Genomic DNA, 20,750 nt, shown 5'->3' with positions numbered 1-20,750 from the left:
GGAAAAGATTATCCTCCCTCCATTAAATTGGTTTTGTACCTTTGTCAAAATCAGTTAAACATAGCTGTGCAGGCTTATTTCTGGGTCCTTTATTTTGCCCTATTGACTCAGGTGTTTATCTCCATCAATACTACACTATTTAATTACTGTTGCTATATAGTAAGTCTTAAAAGTAGATACTATGATTTCTTTAACTTTATTTTTTTTTGAAATAATTTTATTATTGCATAACTGGCTTGCCATGTACATTTTACAATAAAATTAGTACTTTTCTTTAATTGATGATAAATTTTTATTAGAAAGGAAACATGAGTTTGCTATGTCCAACTGTACTATCAAAGTCACATTAAGAGAAAAATATAACTACTGCACTTCAAAAAATTGTATGTACCCACAGAATGGGAAAGTATTTTAGCCAATTGTCCCTCAGATGAAGGACTTATATCTAGAACATACAAAGAATTGAAAAAAACAAAACAAAACACAGACTCCCACAAGTTTAAAGACCCAATCCAAAAATGGGTATCTGAGATGAATACACACTTCTCAGATGAAGAAATACAAATGGTAAATAAATACAAGAAAAAATATTCAACATCATTGGTCATTTGAGAGATGCAAATTATAACAACACTGAGATTCCATCTTACTTCAGAAAGAGTGGCTACCATGAAGAAATCAACCAACAACAAATCCTGAAGGAGCTATGGGAAAAAAGGAACACTTGTCCACTGTTGGTGGCAATGTAGACTACTGCAACCACTTTGGAAATCAGTCTGGAGATTACTCAAAAAATTAGGATCAGAGGTCCCATTTAACCCAGCCATTCCCCTTCTGGGTATTTTGCCAGAAGAATTAAAAACATGCTACAGTCATACATATGTACCCATGTTCATAGTGGCACAATTTGTCATACCAAAATTTTGGAAACAACCCAAACGCCCATCAACTGAGGAGTGGATAGTAAAAATGTGGTATTTTTATACAATGGAATATAACTGAGCTATAAAGAAAGATAAACTTGAGGCTTTTATAGGTAAGTGAGTGCAACTAGAGACCATACTTATAAGCAAAATAAATCACACCTACATGTGTAAAAATCATACTATCTCCCAGTGTAAGAACATGAAACAATAAATAAAACTGAAAGGTACAATAGATATTGTGAAAGGGAAAGAAATTGCTTAATACGAAAGAACAACTGAGATGAGGGAATGAAGAAAAGAAAGAAGGAAGGGAAATATGTATACACACACACACACACACACACACACAAGATAGCTAGGACAATTGTACTACTAATTTCTATTGGTTTATTGAAAGGAACAGTTAACGCTTAATGCCTAATTGTTTGATTGATCTTGCATGCCTGTATCTGGTAATCTGAGCAACTACTTTGAACGTAACAATAAGTAATACAACAGCCATTGTAGACCTTCTATCATCTTGTTTTGAAAGTATCACTTTTTTAAGTTTTTGTGTCATTTTGTTTTTGTTTTTGTTCTTGTTATTTTGTTTTTGTTCTTTTCTCTTTACAATATAAAAAAATTTGTCTGTGAATCACATTTAATGAGCTCATAAACCAGGGGACTGGTGCACACCCTCCTCCCCCAACACTCAGGTCGGGAAGTGCATGGAGAGCTGGCTGTGCCTCTCTGGGGAAGCTCACTCAGCTCTGCTCCTTGCTTAGCACTGGCTCAGTGGTGGCTGAGGGCCCCACAGCAGCTATCTGTAGGACAGATGACTGCTGATGGGTTGGCCCAGATGTCGAGTTCTGTGCATCTGTGGGCTCCACATGGCCTAAGGAAAAGTGGTCAGATTCTTGCTCAGCAGGGCTGAGTGCTGGAACGACAGACACTCACTCAGTAGCTGGGAGTGGGAATAGGGTGGAAGTCAAGAGGAAGCAGAGCCAAGAGGGGGTGAGGCATGCAGAAAGCAGCAGACCGTCATGGACAAGCCGGCAGAGTCCTCTGGGTGGCAAACGCAAAAGCAGGGGTTGAAAGCGTCCTCTGTCCTGGCAGCAGCCTGGGAAAAATGAGGTACTAGGCAACCAGGCTCTGGAGCTGTCCTAGGTTCTGAACCACCGCTCCTCCGGGGACCTGAAGTCCATGGTTGAGCTGGCTGTGTCCTTTCCTTTTGCTGCAACGCCCGTACTTCACGCAGTGCTCACGTAGTTTAGGATCCACAGCCATCATGCAACACAAGATGACTTCAAGGTGCACAGAACCTGCAGCTAGATAGCAGCACATCACAGAACAGAAAAGCTGCCCCCTCTGTCCTGACCTGAGCCAAGACCAGTCATAGGTTGTTTAACACCTTGCTGTTCCTAACCCCTTTTAGCTAAGAGGGATGGCCTCAGTTTTGGAGGTTTTCATGAGCAATACTCTCCATGCTGGAAATTAATGACACTGCTCTGTTCTCATTATGGCTTTTGATAGTAATTTTCCTACCCATGATTTCTTTCCTCACACTTCTTCTATTATGTGGTACAAGTCCAAACTGTCAGCCAATGAATGATTAAGTTGAAATGTTTTTGCATTATTATTTGATTTTTGATTTTTTTTTATTCTAACTGACTATGAATTTAATGAGTGGAGAGGCCATGCTTTTGTTCTGTTCTTTATCATTTTGCTCCACAGGCCAGGAGATTCCCAAGTCCAAGACCACAGCCTGTCCTGGGAGCAAGTGATCCAGGCAATGAGGGAAGCACAGGAGCGTCTAAGCTGCCGGCTGGGTCTCAGTGCTTGTGTCCATGCCTGGAGGAAGCTGATATGACTGGGCAGCAGGAGCCCCACTCAAAGGCTACATCAGAAACTTGGCTGGCTGTCCCTTCCTCAAAAGCTGCTTTGAAAGGATGATGACCTGTGCACATGTTTCCTCACACACATCCTGTCTTCCTTCCTTCTTTCCTGGGCTGGGCTTTGCCCTTGCTCCACTGTAGCTGGCCTGGCCCAACTGACTCTGCAGACCTGGCACTCACCTGGGACTTCTCAGTGCCAAGGAGGGAATCCTTGCCCAGTCCTGTGCCCGAGTGCTGCCTCAGGGTTCCTACGGGGGTGGGAGACCAGCATGAAACCTGAGCGGACTGCCCTCCTAAAGCTGGGCAGCTAGAACATCAGTTGCCACTTGAGCTTAGCTTTCTTTTTTGTTGGCCTCCAATAACTTGCTGGGTGCTGACGATTTTATTGCAACTCTGGCTGAAGATTTTCGTAAAAGAATGTCCCCAACCAGGCTGGACGCATTAGTGTTGTCAGCACGACCGTTAGCTTCCTTCGGAGTGGAGGTCAACAAATAATTTTCAGCTTTGTTTAAGGTCTCTTTAATGGATTCTATAAAATGCTCTAATTATGAATGATTATCTACCAAAGTGCTCGGCGCTTTTTAGAGCCTTTCTATACCCATTCCGCTCTGTTCACACAGAGTTCAAGTTGTCTGACGTACTTAAGCAAGAGGAGGCATTTCTTTTATTTCCTTTTCTTATTTTTTTTTTAAATAAAATCCTGCAATTTGGAGCATTTATAAGGTAGGCCAGCTCTCTCCTTCTCTTTCTTTGGTCTGAAGCAGGGAGTTTTTAACTTCATTCTCCATCTGTTTCCATCTTGTCACCCGACAAGAAGCAAATGCCATTTAAATGACACAGAAATCTCCTTCATAGGAGGTAGGCTGTCAGTGCCTTCGGGGATGCACAAGAGTCTCATGCACACAATCACACCTGAGCCCCTGGACACTAGAGAAGCCACTTAGCCCAGGCTCCTCTGCCTTGGTGCTGGTGACATTTGGGGCTGGATCTTCCTCTGCTGCAGGGTTGTCCTATGCATCGAAGGCCTTTCAGTAAATCCTTGGCTTCTGCTGGTGGAATATACCTTGTACACCCTCTCCCCCACTGTGACAGTCACGACTGTCTCCAGACATTGTCCAGTGTCTCTGGGGAACAAAATTGCCATTGGTCGAGAGCAGTTGACTTAAACTAGTGGTCGTGAACCGAAGTGCTGCAGTGGGCTGTTCGTATTATTGAAAGCTCCAAAGCCATCATTGACTTACACCTTTCTTCAGATGAGGGGGCCAGGGCTCGTGTGAACAGAGGGCTTGGCAATGGTCCCGTAGCTGGTGTGCCGCAGGGCGAGGGCCCGAAAGCCTCCCAGCTTGCCTGTCCAGTGGCCTGTGGAAGCCTCTAACCCCGGGCAAGGCCCCAGTCTCTCCTCTCCTCTTCCACACTGGCCTCCCTGTCGTCATCCTGGTGCAGTTACTCCCCCGCCCCGCACGAATGCTTTTGTTCAGTGTTATCTTTCGGAGTCTTTGTACATCATGCTTCTGCCTCGTCTTTAGAGGGTTCCCCACCCCCGCCGAAGTCTGTGGAGGGAGGAGCCTCACGACTCTGCTCCACAGTGGTCCTGAGAGTTTGCTCCTGCTCCAGTCGCAGGCTGCCCCATTGCCGGGCTGGGGAAGTAAAGAGGCTGTGCGCTTGGAGGGCGAGAAGATGGACCCACAGTCACCAGGGCTCAGAGACATTCACATCATCATTCCCACCTTGGTCCTGTTTGGGCTCTAGTCACAAACCAGAACCAGAGTCTCAACTTACTGGCAGCCATCTGTGGCACCAGGGTAGGCACCACGCTGAAAGTGTCCTGAGGCCGGACCCTTGGCCTAACTTCTTCCTGATATTGATCTTTACTGCACTCTCTTGCTACAGGAGTTGATCTGGGTAATGTTAGCATCAGGGTGAGGGGTAGAAGATAGGGTGATGTACTGTGTACATGTGTATTTGTTTTAAGGGGAGGGTCCTTTCACCTAAGATTTTACACATTTGGAAAGTGTTGGATTAAAGGAAATATAACCAGAATTCTTTTCTGCAGGACTTCTCAGAGCCTTTACCTGGTAAGTGTTCTGTGATTATCCCAGATAATGGTGGGATGCATCATTTCCAAAGGCACTTTGACTACTGGACCCCTTGTCTCTTTATGGAGTGTCTCCTTCCACTGTTCAAAGAATGTTCTTTGGGAAAAGCGTCACCCACAGATGAAATGCCTCTCGTGCTACTTCCTGTTGGCCAGTTCTGAAGCGGCTTTGAAAGTAGGACACATGAGAGACCATGAAACCCTTTTTGGGTCAGATGATTCTCAGCAGCTGGATTCTGAGCAAGACCCTGGAAGACAGCAAACATTTCTGAAATGACCGGATGCTCCCAAAGCCCTGCAGGTGAGTCTCACAGCCCCGGTTGGCCCGTGCACATCAGCGGCCACCGGCATGGTGCCGCATGGGGCCAGGGGTCCGATGAAGGGACATGCCCACCCTTGCCCTCATCTTCCCCAGGCGCTTGAGAGGAGAGATCAAGGGGAAAGAGCGCAGAGAGAGGAAGGAAAACAGAAGTTTCCATTTGTACCCGATGGTTTTGTTTTTTTATCTGTTTGCAAATGTTCAGTGTAATGGTTTGAAACCCAGCCGTGGAGCTGCTGCCGCCCACACGCAGAGCTGCCGTGCCACTGAGCTCTCGCAGGAAAGCCACCTCGCCAGCGTCGGCCATTACCCCCGAGCCCACACCAGGGCAGGCTGCTTACCACCCCCTGGGGTCCCCTGCCCCCACCGCCCCGCACCCCGACACCCACCACCCTCCACACACACAGTTCTGCTTTTTTTAACTCTCCAGCACTCGGTTTTCTCTAGAGGAGACATAAAAAGAAGGCAGAAATGGGACGAGCAGGAAGAATGCTCCTGCCTCATCGGAGCCACCGGCTTTCGGGAGACAGCGGCAGCCCCCCACTGCCTGTGGAGTGACCGCTCAAAGGTGAGAGAGGACTTTGTGATTTCTTTATGCACCTGGAGGTCTGGGAGGCCAGGCCAGGTGAAGGGGTCTTAATCACTGAGCCTGGTCTGGTGCCCCTGAGTGTTTCTATGAGGCAGCAGGACGGCTGTGCGCCTCCAACACACGCGTTGTCTCTGACACAAGCCCCCACTGAGGGCCCCGACAGAGCCTTGACCCAGGGGCTGCCACTACTCCCCTTCGCCTTCCAGCCCAGCCTCTGGAACCTGAGGTGTGGACTACGTGTGACCCTGCCTTTGGCTTGACCTGTTGACTGCTAGCCCTTCCTCCCCAGAGTCATCCGTGACCCACACTCTGGGGGCCGTACGGAAGGGTTCTCCGCCCCAGGGGCTTTGGGAAACCTGTTTCCCTGGTGGCCCCAAGCCCGGTAATCAGAAACAGTCAGACCCAGCTGTCCAGCTAATCTGTATGAAATAGGCTTCGCTCCTTGTAGAAATCAACAAAGTTTAAAATAGAAGGGACTGTAATCGGAAACGAAGCTATAGAGTTCTGTGTGTGATGCCACAGGCAGAGACATCTGCATGGAAAATATTAAGTACAAATTACATGGCTTACAACCATAGGAGCCAGGCAAAGAAATGATTTCCTTGCTTATTAAGCATGTTTATGGGTTGGAGGGTAGCTGAGTGGGGACATCACTTCCAGAAGGTTGAGATCTCTCAGCAAGAAGGAGAGAAAGAAAAGGGAGAGCAACAAAGATGGAGAGAAAGAAAAAAAAAAGGCCGTAATGTAATGTACATGTAAAAGAGAAGCAGAGAAAAAGGCTCCCAGTTCTGTGCAGTCAGGGGATGAATCAGTTGGCAAAGATCTATTTTTAGTCTCCAAGATCTGCTGTTACATTTTCCCTGGCATTAATTAATGTCACAGGCATGTTTCATACACGCTTCTGAAGGGCCTTAACATGTCATTCAAACTGGAGGTGCTGATCCTCAGCATGGGCACTCCCCAGCTCTCCAAGGTCTGGTTTCTGACACAAACATGCATCCAGAAGGTTCTGTCCTTGTCCTCTCCAGGTCTGTCTGTTATTCTCCAGGCTCTAGTCCTTGGCCAAGGGAGAATTGCAATTGTTTTGCTGTGTTTTTAGAAAAGGAGAGGTTTAAATATATATATAAAATTGGTTATGGCTTGGAATAAAAAAATTAGAAAGAAAATGAGACCCTAATCTCCAAACAGGCTGATTTTTGACAAAGTTGATTTCATAATTTGGGAACTTCTTCCAATATAGTTTAGATAGTGTAATAGTTGAGCATGAACAGATTCCATGACTGGGGCTGGTTGGAGGTTGGGTGAGGCTGTGTGTGAGGCTAACTACCCCAGAAGGCCCTCCCTGTACTTATGAGGCAGGGTCGTCTCTCCGAAGAGCACTGTCAGAGCAGGAGCTGCCATAAACACGGCACCCGGCTTCCTGCGGTGAGGACAGCACTTAGTGTCTAGCTAAGTGAGAGGCAGAAGGAGCAATGGAAGGCCAAGCGGTAGTCAACCAGTCGGGACAGCTGCTTTTGTGTACTTATGCTGTTCTTAGGTCAGTGAGATGATGGGGCTACGTTTTGTTCCCTAACTAGAAGACCTCCCTTATACATCCCTTAGTTATTCAGACTGCTATCCTAGAGTTGGTTTGAGCCATTGGGGAGCCATTGTCTAATACCTCCTGTCAAGGTTGGTGTGCAGTTTCATCAGTCTGTGAGTCATTTCGGGTTGGCCTTCCCAAGGCAGGCCCCTGACTGACCTCTTCAGAGCGGGCTGGGAGCGTTCCCACTGTGTCTAGTGAAGCGTGATTGGCAGGGGAGAAATTCAGAGGGTGCAGAGGAGCTCTGCTGATCACTGGCAAAGTTGACTTTCAGGTCCTTGAGAAAGACTACCATCCTCGAGTCTCTGAAGTTCTTAGAATAAAGGGTACAACAGAGAGCACAAGCCGGCAGTGTGCTGACTGTGGGTCTCACACCACAAGGCTCCATTCCAGGGTGCGCACTGCTGAGTCGGGGATCCTGAGTCCATCCGTTTTCGTCTCGGAGACCCATGCTGAGTCCCACGTGCCTTGATCTCCGGGCACCACCTCCTTCCCCAGGGGACCCGCAGCCTGGGAGAGAGGCACGGTTAGGTGCTCGGGGCTGGGAACAATTGTGCCCATGAGAGGGAGAGCCAGTGAGTGCGTCCCCACTGATAATGCGGGTCTCCGGCTCTTTCCAATCTGGCCATGGGTATGCAGGCCGGGTTTCTAGCTTGGCAGACCAGACAGACAAATGGCTTTCAGGCCTTGTCCTCTGTTGCAGATCTGACTAGCAAGTGCTATTAGAAAATCAACAGAAAATTCACTAGCTCCCTGCGGTGCCCCACATAGAGCCCCCTTTGTTGCTGTGATCCCTTCTGGGAATATAGAAGTCTGATAAGCAAAACCCGTTGAGGGCATCATAATCTCTGGGTCCAGTCTCAGTGGGAATTACAGTTCCCATGGAGGAAGATCTTGCCGGGGCCTGGTGCTGACTGAGGAAGGGCCTTACTTCCTGTCCTTATGTTATCTTTGTCCCTGCCCAGTGGGAATGGTGCCTTTATCACTACCATCTTACAGAACAAAAACGGAGCCTATATATTTTGTTGTATTCTTTGTATTTCATCTTAAAAAATACACAAATGTTGCACTGGACCCACAATATGCCCACAGTCTTACTATGAGATAAGATCTCCCTCTCAAAAGAAAACATCTTGAGGGAACCTAGTCACTCCTGAGTGAGGCAGGCCTTTAACTGAGAGCGTCCACAGCCTGCCGCTTTCTGCATAGGCCGGAAGCACCCGGTCTTCCATGTGCTCCCTCAGAGCTGCCCTGTACACATCTCAGGCCTGAAATTGGCTCTAGGGTACAGGAGAGCTCGGCTTGAATCTTGTGATCTAGCTCTGTCCCACCCTGCAGGGGCCTCCAGCACAGGTAAGGAGGGCTGCGAGGCCCAGCTGTTGCACTGCACCCTGGGAAAGTTTCTGTTTGGCCCCTGTGTGGCTGGGCAGGTGCTGGGCAAAGGGCTGGTGGAGAGCCTCCTGCAGCTAGATCCTCGTGCCAGCCTCAGGGCCCACAGGCCCCCCTGCCGCAGCTCGCCTCTTCCTCTGTGACCTGCCGTGGGCCTCACATCCTGAGAGAAGCCCTAGAAACAGGCTCTGTTGATGAAAACACACACATGCTTCGCCACAGGAAATGTAGTCTCACGTTTGCAGTGATAACCACCGGGCTCCACACACAGACCGAAGAGGGACAGAGTTTAGAGTTTAACTAAATTAGGAAACACGTGCTCTCTCTCTCTCTCTCTCTTCCCTCAGCAATTCTCCATTTACCTCATTTGTGTCCCGTTCCAGACTGGGGAGCTGGACGTTTAGGAAATAGACTGTGTTTCTCTGAGCTTAGGTAAAAAGCTGTGAGAAAACAGGATATTAGAAATAACAGAAGCCAGGAGGCCACAGGTCACAGGTAGGGTTGTCAGATAAAACACAGGACTCTCAACTAAAATTTGAATTTCAGGTAAACAGTGAATACTTTCTCACCACAAAAAGACTACTGAAGATATATTTATCGTTCCTTTGGGATTCAAATTTAACTAAGCATCCTATATCCTTAAGATATTTGCTGTACCTAGTAGCTAGCATAGGAGACCCATACTATGAGGGTCAGAAATGACATCAGGAAAAGTGTTAGGGAGAACTTCAATCAGAGTTGATTCCTGACCCTCTGGTGAGAATAAACAGCCCACTGTGTGCCCACAAGTACTCACATTAATGTCTTCTGCGTGAGGCGCTGTCCTAGGGTCTGCCCCAAGGAGGTGCTTGGTCACTTGTTGTCGAAGGGAGAATCTAAGGCCCAGGGAGATTGGCACGACTCACTGGAGGGCTCTGCCAGCTCCTGGCCTGTCTCTCTGCATAGTACTCACTGGCAGTGGGTGGGTGAGCAGTGTGAGCTCTGGAGGAGCAGTAATAACAGGTTAGCTTGGAAGTGCTCTGTGCAGAGATGGGAAGGGCTGTGTCAACACATGCAAATTATGTGCAAATACACTTGGCCTGCCTGGCAGGCTCGCCTACCTGGATGGAAGACCTATGTGCACAGCCTCCAACTATCTGTGGGTTTCCAGCAGGGGCAGGGGTAGCAAGCTGAGAGCTGCTGGGCCTCGTCAGGCCCTCATTCCTTGTGCACGTGGGTCAGGGTAAATGCACACACGTGTTTTCTCTGTGTGGATGCGGATCTGGGGGGCTGCTATGGAGGTGGATGCATGAAGCTGTGGGGCGTGTTGCTGTGTGTGTGACCTGCCCCCATGATCTCTGTATTCCCAGCAAGCCGCAGGACCCCTGTCTCCCAGGATGATATTCCCCGAGGCTCTGGAGAGAAGGAAGTTGTTTTCTTTTTCTTTTTTAAAATCTGGGCATCTTCCTGCTGATAGGGTTCATAACAGGGGGAGATCAGTTCTAGCTGGGGAGGGGGCCCTGAAGGTCTTTATTGAGAAGGCAGCCTTTGAAATTCATCTTGCAGTCTTTCAGTATGTGAATCTAGGAAAGGGAAGAAATTCCAGGCTGAAGCAAAGTGTGGAGAGAATCTGTGGGCTGTTCAGTTTGACTAGGAGGCCTATCCATCAACCCACCCATCTACCCACCTATCCATCTACTTATCCATTCATCCACCTACCCATCCACCCATCTATCCATTTATGTATCCACCAAAACATCCACCCATCCATCCATCCATCTATCCATCCATCTATCCAACCAACCATCCATCCATCCATCCAACCATCCATCCATCCAACCAACCATCCATCCATCCAACCATCCATCCATCCACCCAACCATCCATCCATCCAACCAACCATCCATCCACCCAACCAACCATCCATCCACCCAACCATCCATCCACCCAACCAACCATCCATCCACCCAACCATCCATCCACCCATCCAACCATCCATCCACCCAACCATCCATCCATCCAACCATCCATCCACCATCAACCCATCCATCCATCATCCATCCATCCATCCATCCATGGCCATGTAGATAGAACAGGTGAACCTACTAGAAAAGTCTCTGCCCTCATGGGAACTGCATCATTAAGTAAGTAATGGTACATCTAGTAATTTAATTTCAATCATGATGGGCTTGTGGGAATCTGAGCTGGTCAACAAGTGGTGTCTGAGAAGGCTTTCCTAATGTTACCATCACTGAAAGTGTAGTAGGAGGCAACCAAGAGTGAAGAGGGCCTGGCAGACCATGGGCTTTCCTGTCTGGGGATGCTGCTATGGACAGAAGTTGAAAGGTCTGAAGGGCCAGAGTATCTGAGCTGTGGATGACAAGAAGGAAGGCTGGAGAAGGGGCTGGGGAGGTAGGCAGAGGCCACACATATGGGATCTTGTGGCCCAAAGGATATTGTTTTATCCTAAGTGCAACAGGAGTATTGGATGGTTTTAGCCAAAGTAGGGATGTGCAGATATAATTTTTTTTGTCTTTTTTGAGACAGGGTCTCCCTGTGCAGTGCAGGCTGGCCTTGAGTTCACTTTGTAGCCCAGGCTGGTCTCAGACTCGCAATGGTCCTCCTCCTGCCTCAGCCTCTCAAGTGCTGGGATTACAGGCATGCTCCACCATGCCTGGCAGTAATTTTATATTTTTAAAACCCTGGGAATGGTAGAGAATGGTTTTGCATGGGCTAAGGATGAAGACAGGTAATTGCAGCCTGTATCTTCGACCAAAATACCACATGGCCACCACACTTCTTCAGCCCAGCACGCCCAGGGACTCACTACACAGCATCCTGCAGACCCACTGCCTGAGCTCAGCACCCTGCTTGGCTTCCACCGTCCTTGCTTCAGAGGACACACGCACTGGCTCCTGGCCTCCAGGCTCCGAGTTCTTCCTGTCTGAGCCAAATCTTGAGGAACTGGACCCAGAGAACAGGAAGAGGTCAATAGATACTAAGCATGCTTAAGACCCACTGCCTGATTTGAGACAGTCAGGGCTTGAGTTCTCTTTGGCCTTCCTCACTGGGCTGGGCGTAGCCTCGCAGGGCAGATCCCTGGGGAGCAGCAGCCTTGGCAGAAGCAGTGCATTGCTCCACTGCAGAGTGAGTGCCAAGGCATACAAGGTGAAGTGCTTAATTGTGTTGGACTCTGTCCAGACAGCCTCAATCTCCTGCAGCCAAGACCTGATTGCAAGGCTGGAAGAGCATGTTTAACTGTCCTGAGGGCCTTCAGAACACCCTAGGAAGGGCGAGGTGGGGTGGGGAGAGCCAAACTGAACTCCCAAAGGTTAAGGACAGGGCAGCAGGAGGCTTTGGTCAATGTGGTCCTGGAGAGGAAACAACTGCCCTACTACTTTGTACAGTAGTGAAATCTTTCTTTGAAGAAGCCACAAGCATGTTGTACTCTTGCAATGCAGTGGAGAGGTTTCATGAACAGTTGCTTACCAAGTGACTACTTGGAGTTAGGCTAAAAAGTAATATTTTTGTCCACATCATCATTGCAATGTCTGGTGAGAGAGACTGATGTGTGAACCAGTTGTTATCTACCCTGTCCTTAGGTCTCCAGTGGTGCAGAATGCGTTGAGCACCTGGACTTCAGAGGTGCACGTTTAGAGGTGCCCCATTACCTGCCTGGTTGGGGCATATCTTACAGGGGATGGAACGTTTGAGTAGGGGTTGGGTTTTTCCCATTTCCGTCTAGGGAAACATGCATTCAGCAGTTGGTGCTCCTTCAGGGACACACACAGTCATTTCAGCACAGATCAGTCAGTCCCTTACACTGTGTACGTCACCCAGTCAGAACTGGGCTCCATGAGGTCCTGTCTCTGACCAGTTTTCTGATCATCAGACGCAGAGAAGCACACAGAAAGCAACTTGGCAGCTCAAGATCTTCCCAGGATCCACACCAGTACCATAATGTTTCTTCTTTCTTTATCCACCCACTGTTGTCTCCTCCAATGGACCTCCAACTTCCCTCCTCTTTGAACTGCAAAGTCCTCCTGTTCTAATCCAGCTTTGCTCTCAATTGCTGCCCACCTCTGTGCCAAGTCCTGTGCTACTGGGAACACAGTTTCTGCTTTGGCCTGAGAAGCTCTGTGTCGCTTGTCACCTGCTTTCCCTCTTCTTACTCTCCTCTTTGCTATTACCCTGTAGACCAGTTAGCCTCTGCTGCCATTGTTCACAAGCTGCAAGATCTCCAGATCTTTGCACTCCCTGATCCCTCTACCCGGTTCCCTTTCCCCTCAGGTTTCCTGTGGCCGGGGCTTCCTTATTTCCCAGGGTTTGCTAAGGGTTGCCCTTGCTACTCTCTTCCTCATCATCCATTATAGCGCTTTTTCTTTTTTGGCCCTGCCTTTTGTTGCACCTAGTGTCCTCTAAATGGCCTCAGTCATTTACACACTTTCTTGTTCATGGCTTTCTCTCACACTGAAGTATCAGCCCTGTGAGAGTAGAGATTGAACCTATCCCATTGTCCCCTGACCTGATGGCTTCAATAAAGCCCCGGACAGGTTGGGATGTGGTGAATATTTGTCGAGTGTGTGAGTAACAGTTGAATGCAATTTTCCTGACACCTGGGTGAGATCACATCTTCTTCTCACTGCTTTTTTTGGGTTAGAACCCACTTGTTTGGCTTTTGTCATCATTTTGCTCTTCAATTATCTTGATTATGCATTATACAAAAGATGATAGCAGAGTCTAGTAAAGACAAAACCCTCTCAGAGGCAAGAGGAAGGGAAGGAACAAATTGGACAAAGACAAAACCCTTTCAAGTGGACAACAAAGCAGGCAAGGCTGGGCACATGATGCGCTGATATTTTTGTCTCTGTACACCTGTGTGTGCTCAGAAGACACTGACGTGAACAGGGCAGCTGGGACTCGGTATTGTGGCTGATGGCAGGGAGTCTTGTGAGGGGTGGGCCTGCTCCCACTCTGCTTATTAACTGCTGGTCAACTTTCCCTGCCCCGTGACCTTTAAAATAAGGGGTGGCAAATTGATTTCAGCTCAGGTGCTAAACCTTGCTGGGAAAAATCACTTCAGGAGTTTGGGTAAAGGAAGCTTTGGATACCAGATCAGTGGGGAAGAGAACCATGACCACATCTACCCTGAATGTTGGAAGGAGAGGAGGAGCACTGTCCGTACTTGACCTTATCTAACTAGATGACCCCCAAAGCACCTTTGGCTCTAATTCGAGGAGTCTTTCATTCTCTGAGAATGTGAAGAGATGAGCTGGAAACCCCAAGGGAAGGGGAATCCTCACTTCATCCCCAGCATCTGGCCTTGAGAGAAGTGCTTGGAAGCCCCTCCTGGAGGATCCCAGCTCAGGCTGGACCTACAGGATGCATGGATGAGATTTAGCCTTTTCCTAGTGCTCAGCTGAAGACTGAATTTCTAGCGCTGAAAAGGAAGTCCTGTAAAAATCTGTACATGTTTAATGTGTGCTAGTCTGTGCTTTGAGGGATAAGTCTGCACGCGCGAAACCAATACCGCCATCAAGGCTACCTGCATACCCATCACCCCCCAAAGTTCCCTCTGGCCTACTTTATCATTATCACTATCTGTGGAAAGAAAAGTTAACATAGGCTCTATCGTGTAGAAAATTTTAAGTTCACTCTGTGCTATTGTTAGGTTTAGGCATTATGCTATATCATAGATCTCCAGAACTTACTCATCCCACATATCTGAAACTGTACCCTTTGACCATCACCTTCCTAGTTCCCACTTCCTCCAGCTCCTAGTGCTCACCATGCTCCTCTCTGCATTGATGAATTAGATTCCATTAGATGCCATAGATGAGTGAGACCAGACAAGTCTCGTGCTTCTGGGCCTGGCTGACTTCACTTAGCGTGATGCCGCTCCAGGTCCATCTGTGTGGTTGCAAAGTCTAGATCTCCTGTTTCTAAACGTTGAATAAATACTTCAGAAAGGGCATTTTAAAAAGAAGGAGAAAATAAAAATAAAAACAAGTCCTGTCCGAGTGGGGCTGCAATCGTCACGCTCAGGGCAGAGCTGATCTGAGATCACACTAACTCTTTCTCTGGATGTGGATGGGATCCTGAACTCTGCTCCAGAGCCAAAATGGGTGGCTTAGAATTTGAGCTCTACCTCCTTCCGAGAAGGATTTGAGGTGATTTACAGTAAGGACATACCCACAGGATAGGCAGTCGGAAATAAAGCCAGAACGAGAGCTCAGGGGCTGTGGAGAAGAAGAAACCAAGGCCTGAGGAGGGGTCATGGTCTCCCAGCCCAGCATTTGGATTTGAGGAAAAGTCATCTTTGGTTTCACAGGGACAAAAGTACTCTTGGCCTGGAGAAGAAGCTGGCAGAGGCTGATATACAAATCTGTGTTTTAATCTGCGTATTGAAATGTTTAAACATATTGTTTGGTAAATACAACCAACAGATGCTGGTTCTCCAGACCCCCAAGCGAGGGGTGTGGCAAGTCTTAGCCTGCCATGTTCCCCATCTGGATTGGTGAACCTCCTCCTTAAGAAAGAATAAGAAAACAAACTCCTCACATCGGAAAGTTTAGGGGAGAAAGTAGGGGCAGCTTTTGCTGTTATAGCTGAAATACAAGGCTTTTTCTTTCCGGTCTAAAAAAATTTATCTACAAAAACAGTGGGTGATGCCAACAGAACCACTTCAGGTGCTGAAAATGATTTCATTTTTACACTCTATGATTACAAGTCTGATAGCCAAGAGCTCAGGGGCCTTATCATGGCTTCCTAAAAAGGGGCACAAGCCTTGGAAACAGAACGCCCTGCTTTTCTTCCCCTTTTCTGATGTCGCTCAGGCCCTCCATTACATGTGACGCTGTAAGAGTGCAGCCCGTGGCAGTGGTCTGGGGAAATGAACTGCAGAGGGCAATTACCAGTGGGAGAACCTTGGTGCAAGGGATGTGGAGAGGCGCCGTACCTTCCCCCGAGGGCCGCAAACACGGCCTCGTGTGAGTGGGCAGCTGGCTGGCTGGAGCCAGCAACGTCAGCGTAATGGGAATGGTTCCAGGAAGGGTCCAGGGAACATTTATTTCCCAAACAGCGTTTGGTGCCCAGAGAGAGGGTAGGCGGCAGCAGGTCAGGGGAGGAGAGTGAAGATCACTTTGGGAGAGACTATCTTGTGGGCCAGTAGGGCATTATTTTGGCGCATTCTTTGCCCATGGAGCCACTGGTAACGGCAACAAAAATCATCCGTCTTTCCCTTTCCTCACTTGATCAGCCCCGAGGGGGTCTGAGCCAGAACCAACCACCCCACGTGCAGCCCATCCGCTTGCTCAATGTATCAGAAAACTGAGGCATGCCGTTTTGTCGGATACTTCCCTGAGCCTGGTATGGAAAGCCCTGAGGGTGTTATCTGTGTGTGACTTTTTACCTTCCTTAACTTTAGCAAGGAATTTCTTTTTTCTTTTAATAAACTTTTTATTTTGGAATAACTTTATCAGTAAATTGCAAAGTTGCACAGGAGTTCTTGCATCCCTTTTACCCGGTGACCCTCTGGGGCGTCCATCGTGACTAAGAAACGCATATGGTGCAACCCTGAGAGCAGGAGGCCTGGAACTCCAGACTCTGTGTGTTCCACCGGTCTTCCACACACGAGGATGCTCACCTTCTGTGCTTGGATTCAAGCCACGGCTGGTAGTACCTTTTTTTTTTTTTTTTTTTTTTGGTAGTACCTTTTGATACAGCTTCTTCAAAGAAGTGCAATAGGTACTGTTACTTTAATGTATATTACAAAAATATACTATTATCACATCAACTAGTAATATAGCTTGGGGCAAATTAAATAATAAAAGCAAGTCAATCTGAAGAAATGTGGCATCAATATGAATAAAGATGGCATACAGCTTGGTCATGAGAAATAGTGCAGCCCTTCCTTCCTTCCTTCTTTCCTTCTTTCCTTTCTTCCTTCTTTCTTTTCTTCCTCCACAGATCCACAGGGAGGTTAGGCTTGCTTATTATCACCAGCAAGTTAGTAGCAAAGTCCTGGCCTGGGCATTTGCAGCTGAGTGCCCAATCTATGCTCCATAGAGGTAGGAGGAAGGAAGGAAAGAAAGAAGGAAGGAGGTGGAGAGGAGAGAAATTCTCAGTAGAAATAAAGTTTCCATTTCAATTATTCAGCTGATCCTTGACCCCCATTACCAAGGATAATCAAAAACTGGCTGGATGCATCATGCTTTAAATAAAAACATCATTTAAGTGGCCCTGAGGACATGCAGATGGATAATTGAGTGGGGCGCTTGTCCAATTATGTGTCAGGTGAGGAGGCCCTTTTCTACAAGCTTACAAATGAGAGCAGCTCACTGTCACACACATCTGTGGAGTGTTGCTTTATGAAGGAGCTCACCAAATGCAACCTCATTTTTCATCACATGAGGCTGGTAATTAGGAGCCTCTTTTGACAGTGGAGAGAGCCATGTAAAGGCCATTAAGGGGAACCAGACTTCCAGAGGGGATTGGCTTAAAGTGAAGCCAGAGCACGCACATCCCTGAAGTAGGGCATTGTGGGACCCCACGGTGGGGGCGAATAGGAGTGACTGCACTTGCCTTTGACTGTAGACCCTGGTTTGGAGCCTTTGGAGTCTCCCACGTTGGGCAAGTCAGCTGCTGTGTGAGTTTGTCAGTCTCTCCAAGGCCCGTTGTACTTTGTTGGCCAGCAGATGTTAACTATGGACTGACTTTGTGCATGGTGGGAGTGCTGGGGCTCTGTCATCTGGATGTGAAGGCATGCCCATGCAAGGAATGGTGACCGGACAGCCACCGAAGCATTGCTGATGACACAAGGGATAGATGGACTAGAGAAGGAAGATGGACTAGAGAAGAGATAAGCAGAAGCAGAGATGCTACTGAGGGTCCCTCTCAGGAGAGTCTCCAGAGGAGAAGAAATGGCCATCAGTCATGCCTAGACTTGGGGGATCTTGGTTCTTCTTAAATTGTGTCCATAATATCTATAAGAACATTGAAACAAACAAACAAAAGCAAACAAACAAGAATAGCCGTTCACCTCATTCATTTATTTAACATATATTTTGGGGGCTGTGAGTTCAGTCCTTGGAAGAGGTTCATGGAGTTGAAGAGAGGAATGTAGGCAGCTGGATGTGGCCACAGGGCTGGGTCTTGTAGCCGCGGCTGACTTGACTCCCCAAGGCCCCTGTTTGCTTATGTGGCTGTGCTGGTCCCCAGGCCCCTGCTGTCCTCAGATCCACAGCCTGGGTGAACCAGGCGGCTGGGCTGTGGTGGCTCTGCTTGTCCCAGGTGGGCCGGGCATGTCCTGGGGACTGAATCCCACATTCTCCCAAAGGCAAGGGGGCATTCTGCTCCTCCTGCCTCAGCTCCTGCAGGACGTTTATGTCCAATTACCCAAGGCCGGTGTGGCATCGCCCTTTGGCACATTATTTGGCCCACCTGTGTCTCCCTTGGGCAGTGGGTATCTGATGTCCTCATGCGGTTTGTGGCTGCATGTGATAGATCTGTCTTAAAGAACAGTCATACAGACAGCAGTTTGCCAAAGGCCCCTGCTCTTGGCTAGGGATTGATTTATCTTTTTGTTTGTTTCGTTAGGAAAAAAAGGCCTGAGAAAGCAAGATAAATCCTTGAAAACAGTTTTTCTTTTTTGGCCGTGACTATTACCACATGCTCAGCTCACTGGTTATCTGTTGCATGCTGGAGAGAATCAAACTCTATTGTGGTGCTAGAAAGATTAGATGTGGAATGACTTATTTCTTTAATATCGTGATATAGCACATGTACTGTAGGATTCTGTTAAAGTTTATAGTTCAGTGGATTTGGTACCAGCCACCATGGTGATCTATTACAGAACATTTTCAAGACCCCCAAAAGAAACTTGGTCCTGTTTCTGGACACTTCCCACCTGCCTCCTTTCCCCCGCTTCTGGCAACTGTTAATTTGCTTTCTGTCACTATAGATTTACTTACTGTGGACGTTTCACAGAAATGTCATCTTACAGTGTGTGACTTGCGTGTCTGGCGTCTTTCACTTATTGTCATGTTTTGCAAGGTTCACCACCACTGACGGAGAATCAGAACCCCAGCCCGTTGTATTGTCTGCTGTATGGAAAGACTACATTTGTTTAGCTCTTAATCAGCGAATATTTTTGCTTTTAATCCAATCAACTCCAAAGGCTTTCATTTTGTTTTTATAAAATTGCTTTGTATAAGAAATCTTTCCAAGAAAGAGGGTAAATGGAAGTCTCTTTAAGATCTAGAAGGAGATTTTTTTTCTTTTTGTTTTTTCTCCAGTACCGGGAACCGAACTCACGACCTTGCGCTTGCCAGGCAGGTGCTTTTGCCGCTGAGCTAAATCCCCAGCCCCAGATTTTTTTTTTTTGAGGAAATCCTTGGTTAAGTCTAGGGGCTCAATGGTTCTGTTGCCTGGAAGAGTGGGTATTGTTTAGGAGACCCTGATCATCCCTTTCTGTTCTCATCTCTCTCTTTCATAGTTTATGCCCTCCCTAGCTTTTGGGACACAGCCTCACTGTAGGGGAAGGTCTCATCTCTTTAGCTTGAGATTCCTGGTGCTCTGTTGGCTGGAGCCAGTGTATGCTTCAGGGGACTGCAGAGCCCATGTGGGTCTTGAAACTTCTGCTGTGTTTTGGGGCCCCCCCAACATTCATCTTGCTGCAGCTTCTGCTCACAAAACTCTTACAAGACTGCAATCTCAGCTCAACTTCTTCCTCACGGCATCTTTCCCTAACCCTTTCCCCCCGGGCTCCCACAATGCTTTATGTGCAGATCAGTCATGGTCCAGGTGGCGCTTACAATACTCAGCACGGGGAATGGAGCAGGTGCCAATAAATCAGAGTGAACACTGGGTCAGAGATGGGTCAGGATCCCCAGCTGCTGGGTTGCAGGGGAAATGTCAGAGGCCACCGTGCCGCCTGTGCAGCCGACTGGAGGCCATTTTCACGGGCCAGCTTCATTGCAACTGGCTCTGAGCCTGTCTTTTACCCGTTCTTCGCTGCACACTCTCTGGGGCCTCTTGTTCCCATGGAGGTTTGCGCGGTCCAGGTAAGCCAGGGCATTGCTGCTGGGCCACATGGCGGCGGAAGCCACGTGAGTCTCTATAATTTGGTTCCGCCAAAGCCCAGCTCATCCTGACAGATGAAATTTCCCCTAAAATCCAATCTAGCCAGACATGAGGCTGAAATCCATGGTCAGCTAGGTATTATTAATATCAGAATGGAGCAAAGAAGCACCCTTCTCTCAAGTGAAAAAATAACACATTTCAAAATGATGGGAAATCAGCTTGAAGTAGTTTATGTTCTACTGCTCTCTGCGCAGCCAGTTTTGCATGGGTGCTGCCTGTGCCCTGTCTCCTGTCCCAGGGCATTGCTCTCTCCTGGCTTTATCCCCTTCACAGGTCCACTGGGCCTCGCAGCCCTCACTGTTTGGAGTAATGATGTTTAAAGAGAGGTGAAGCATACCACCTCCTTTACGCCTGTGTTTGGACTTTCTGGGAGTAGAGAGAACAGGGCTGAGACTGGAGCAGAATAAGATGGTACCCTGGGGGCACCATTGAAGGGTGATCAAAAATGCATCATTGAGATAATATTCTGGTGCAATATTTTAAAAATAAAAATTAATACCCACAAACCCAGATGAAGCAAAATATCAAGATGTAAAAGAAAGATGGCATCAGAGTGACCTTGGCGGGTGCCCAGCCCCTGCCATGGCCGTTTGCAGGGAACATGCTCATTCCGGGCCTCAGGCACCTGCAGGGTCAGGGTGGAGACTCTGCCCACGCCGGCACCCACCGCGGCTTGGGGAAGCAGTGCCCCAGCCGTTGTTCTTGCTCACCTGCACAGGCTCTACTCTGAGGTGGTATTTCTGCACACCTACATTTCTGAGCAGCAGCCTCTGTTTATGAGTTGTTAGATCAACAGTCACAGTAACTAAAGACTTGAGGTGTGGCTGTACTTTTTTTTTTTTTTTTTTTTTTTTT

At 48.0% G+C, this 20,750-nt stretch overlaps 1 protein-coding gene across 1 annotated transcript in view; it reads left to right on the top strand.

Annotated features, from left to right (window-relative positions):
- The first annotated feature begins 5,636 nt into the window (after positions 1 to 5,636).
- Positions 5,637 to 20,750, top strand: part of Znf831 (zinc finger protein 831) — a 133,545-nt gene continuing 118,431 nt past the window's right edge. The window contains exon 1 of the mRNA XM_005392206.2: positions 5,637 to 5,782. The gene's annotated coding sequence lies outside the window, so the exon portion shown is untranslated. The remainder of the gene's footprint in view (positions 5,783 to 20,750) is intronic.

Source organism: Chinchilla lanigera, unplaced genomic scaffold (genome assembly GCF_000276665.1).
Source record: "Chinchilla lanigera isolate Chin_1 unplaced genomic scaffold, ChiLan1.0 scaffold00044, whole genome shotgun sequence".
Taxonomy (NCBI): domain Eukaryota; kingdom Metazoa; phylum Chordata; class Mammalia; order Rodentia; family Chinchillidae; genus Chinchilla; species Chinchilla lanigera.
Note: the sequence above shows the minus strand (reverse complement) of the source record. Positions and strands in the feature narration are given on the sequence as shown.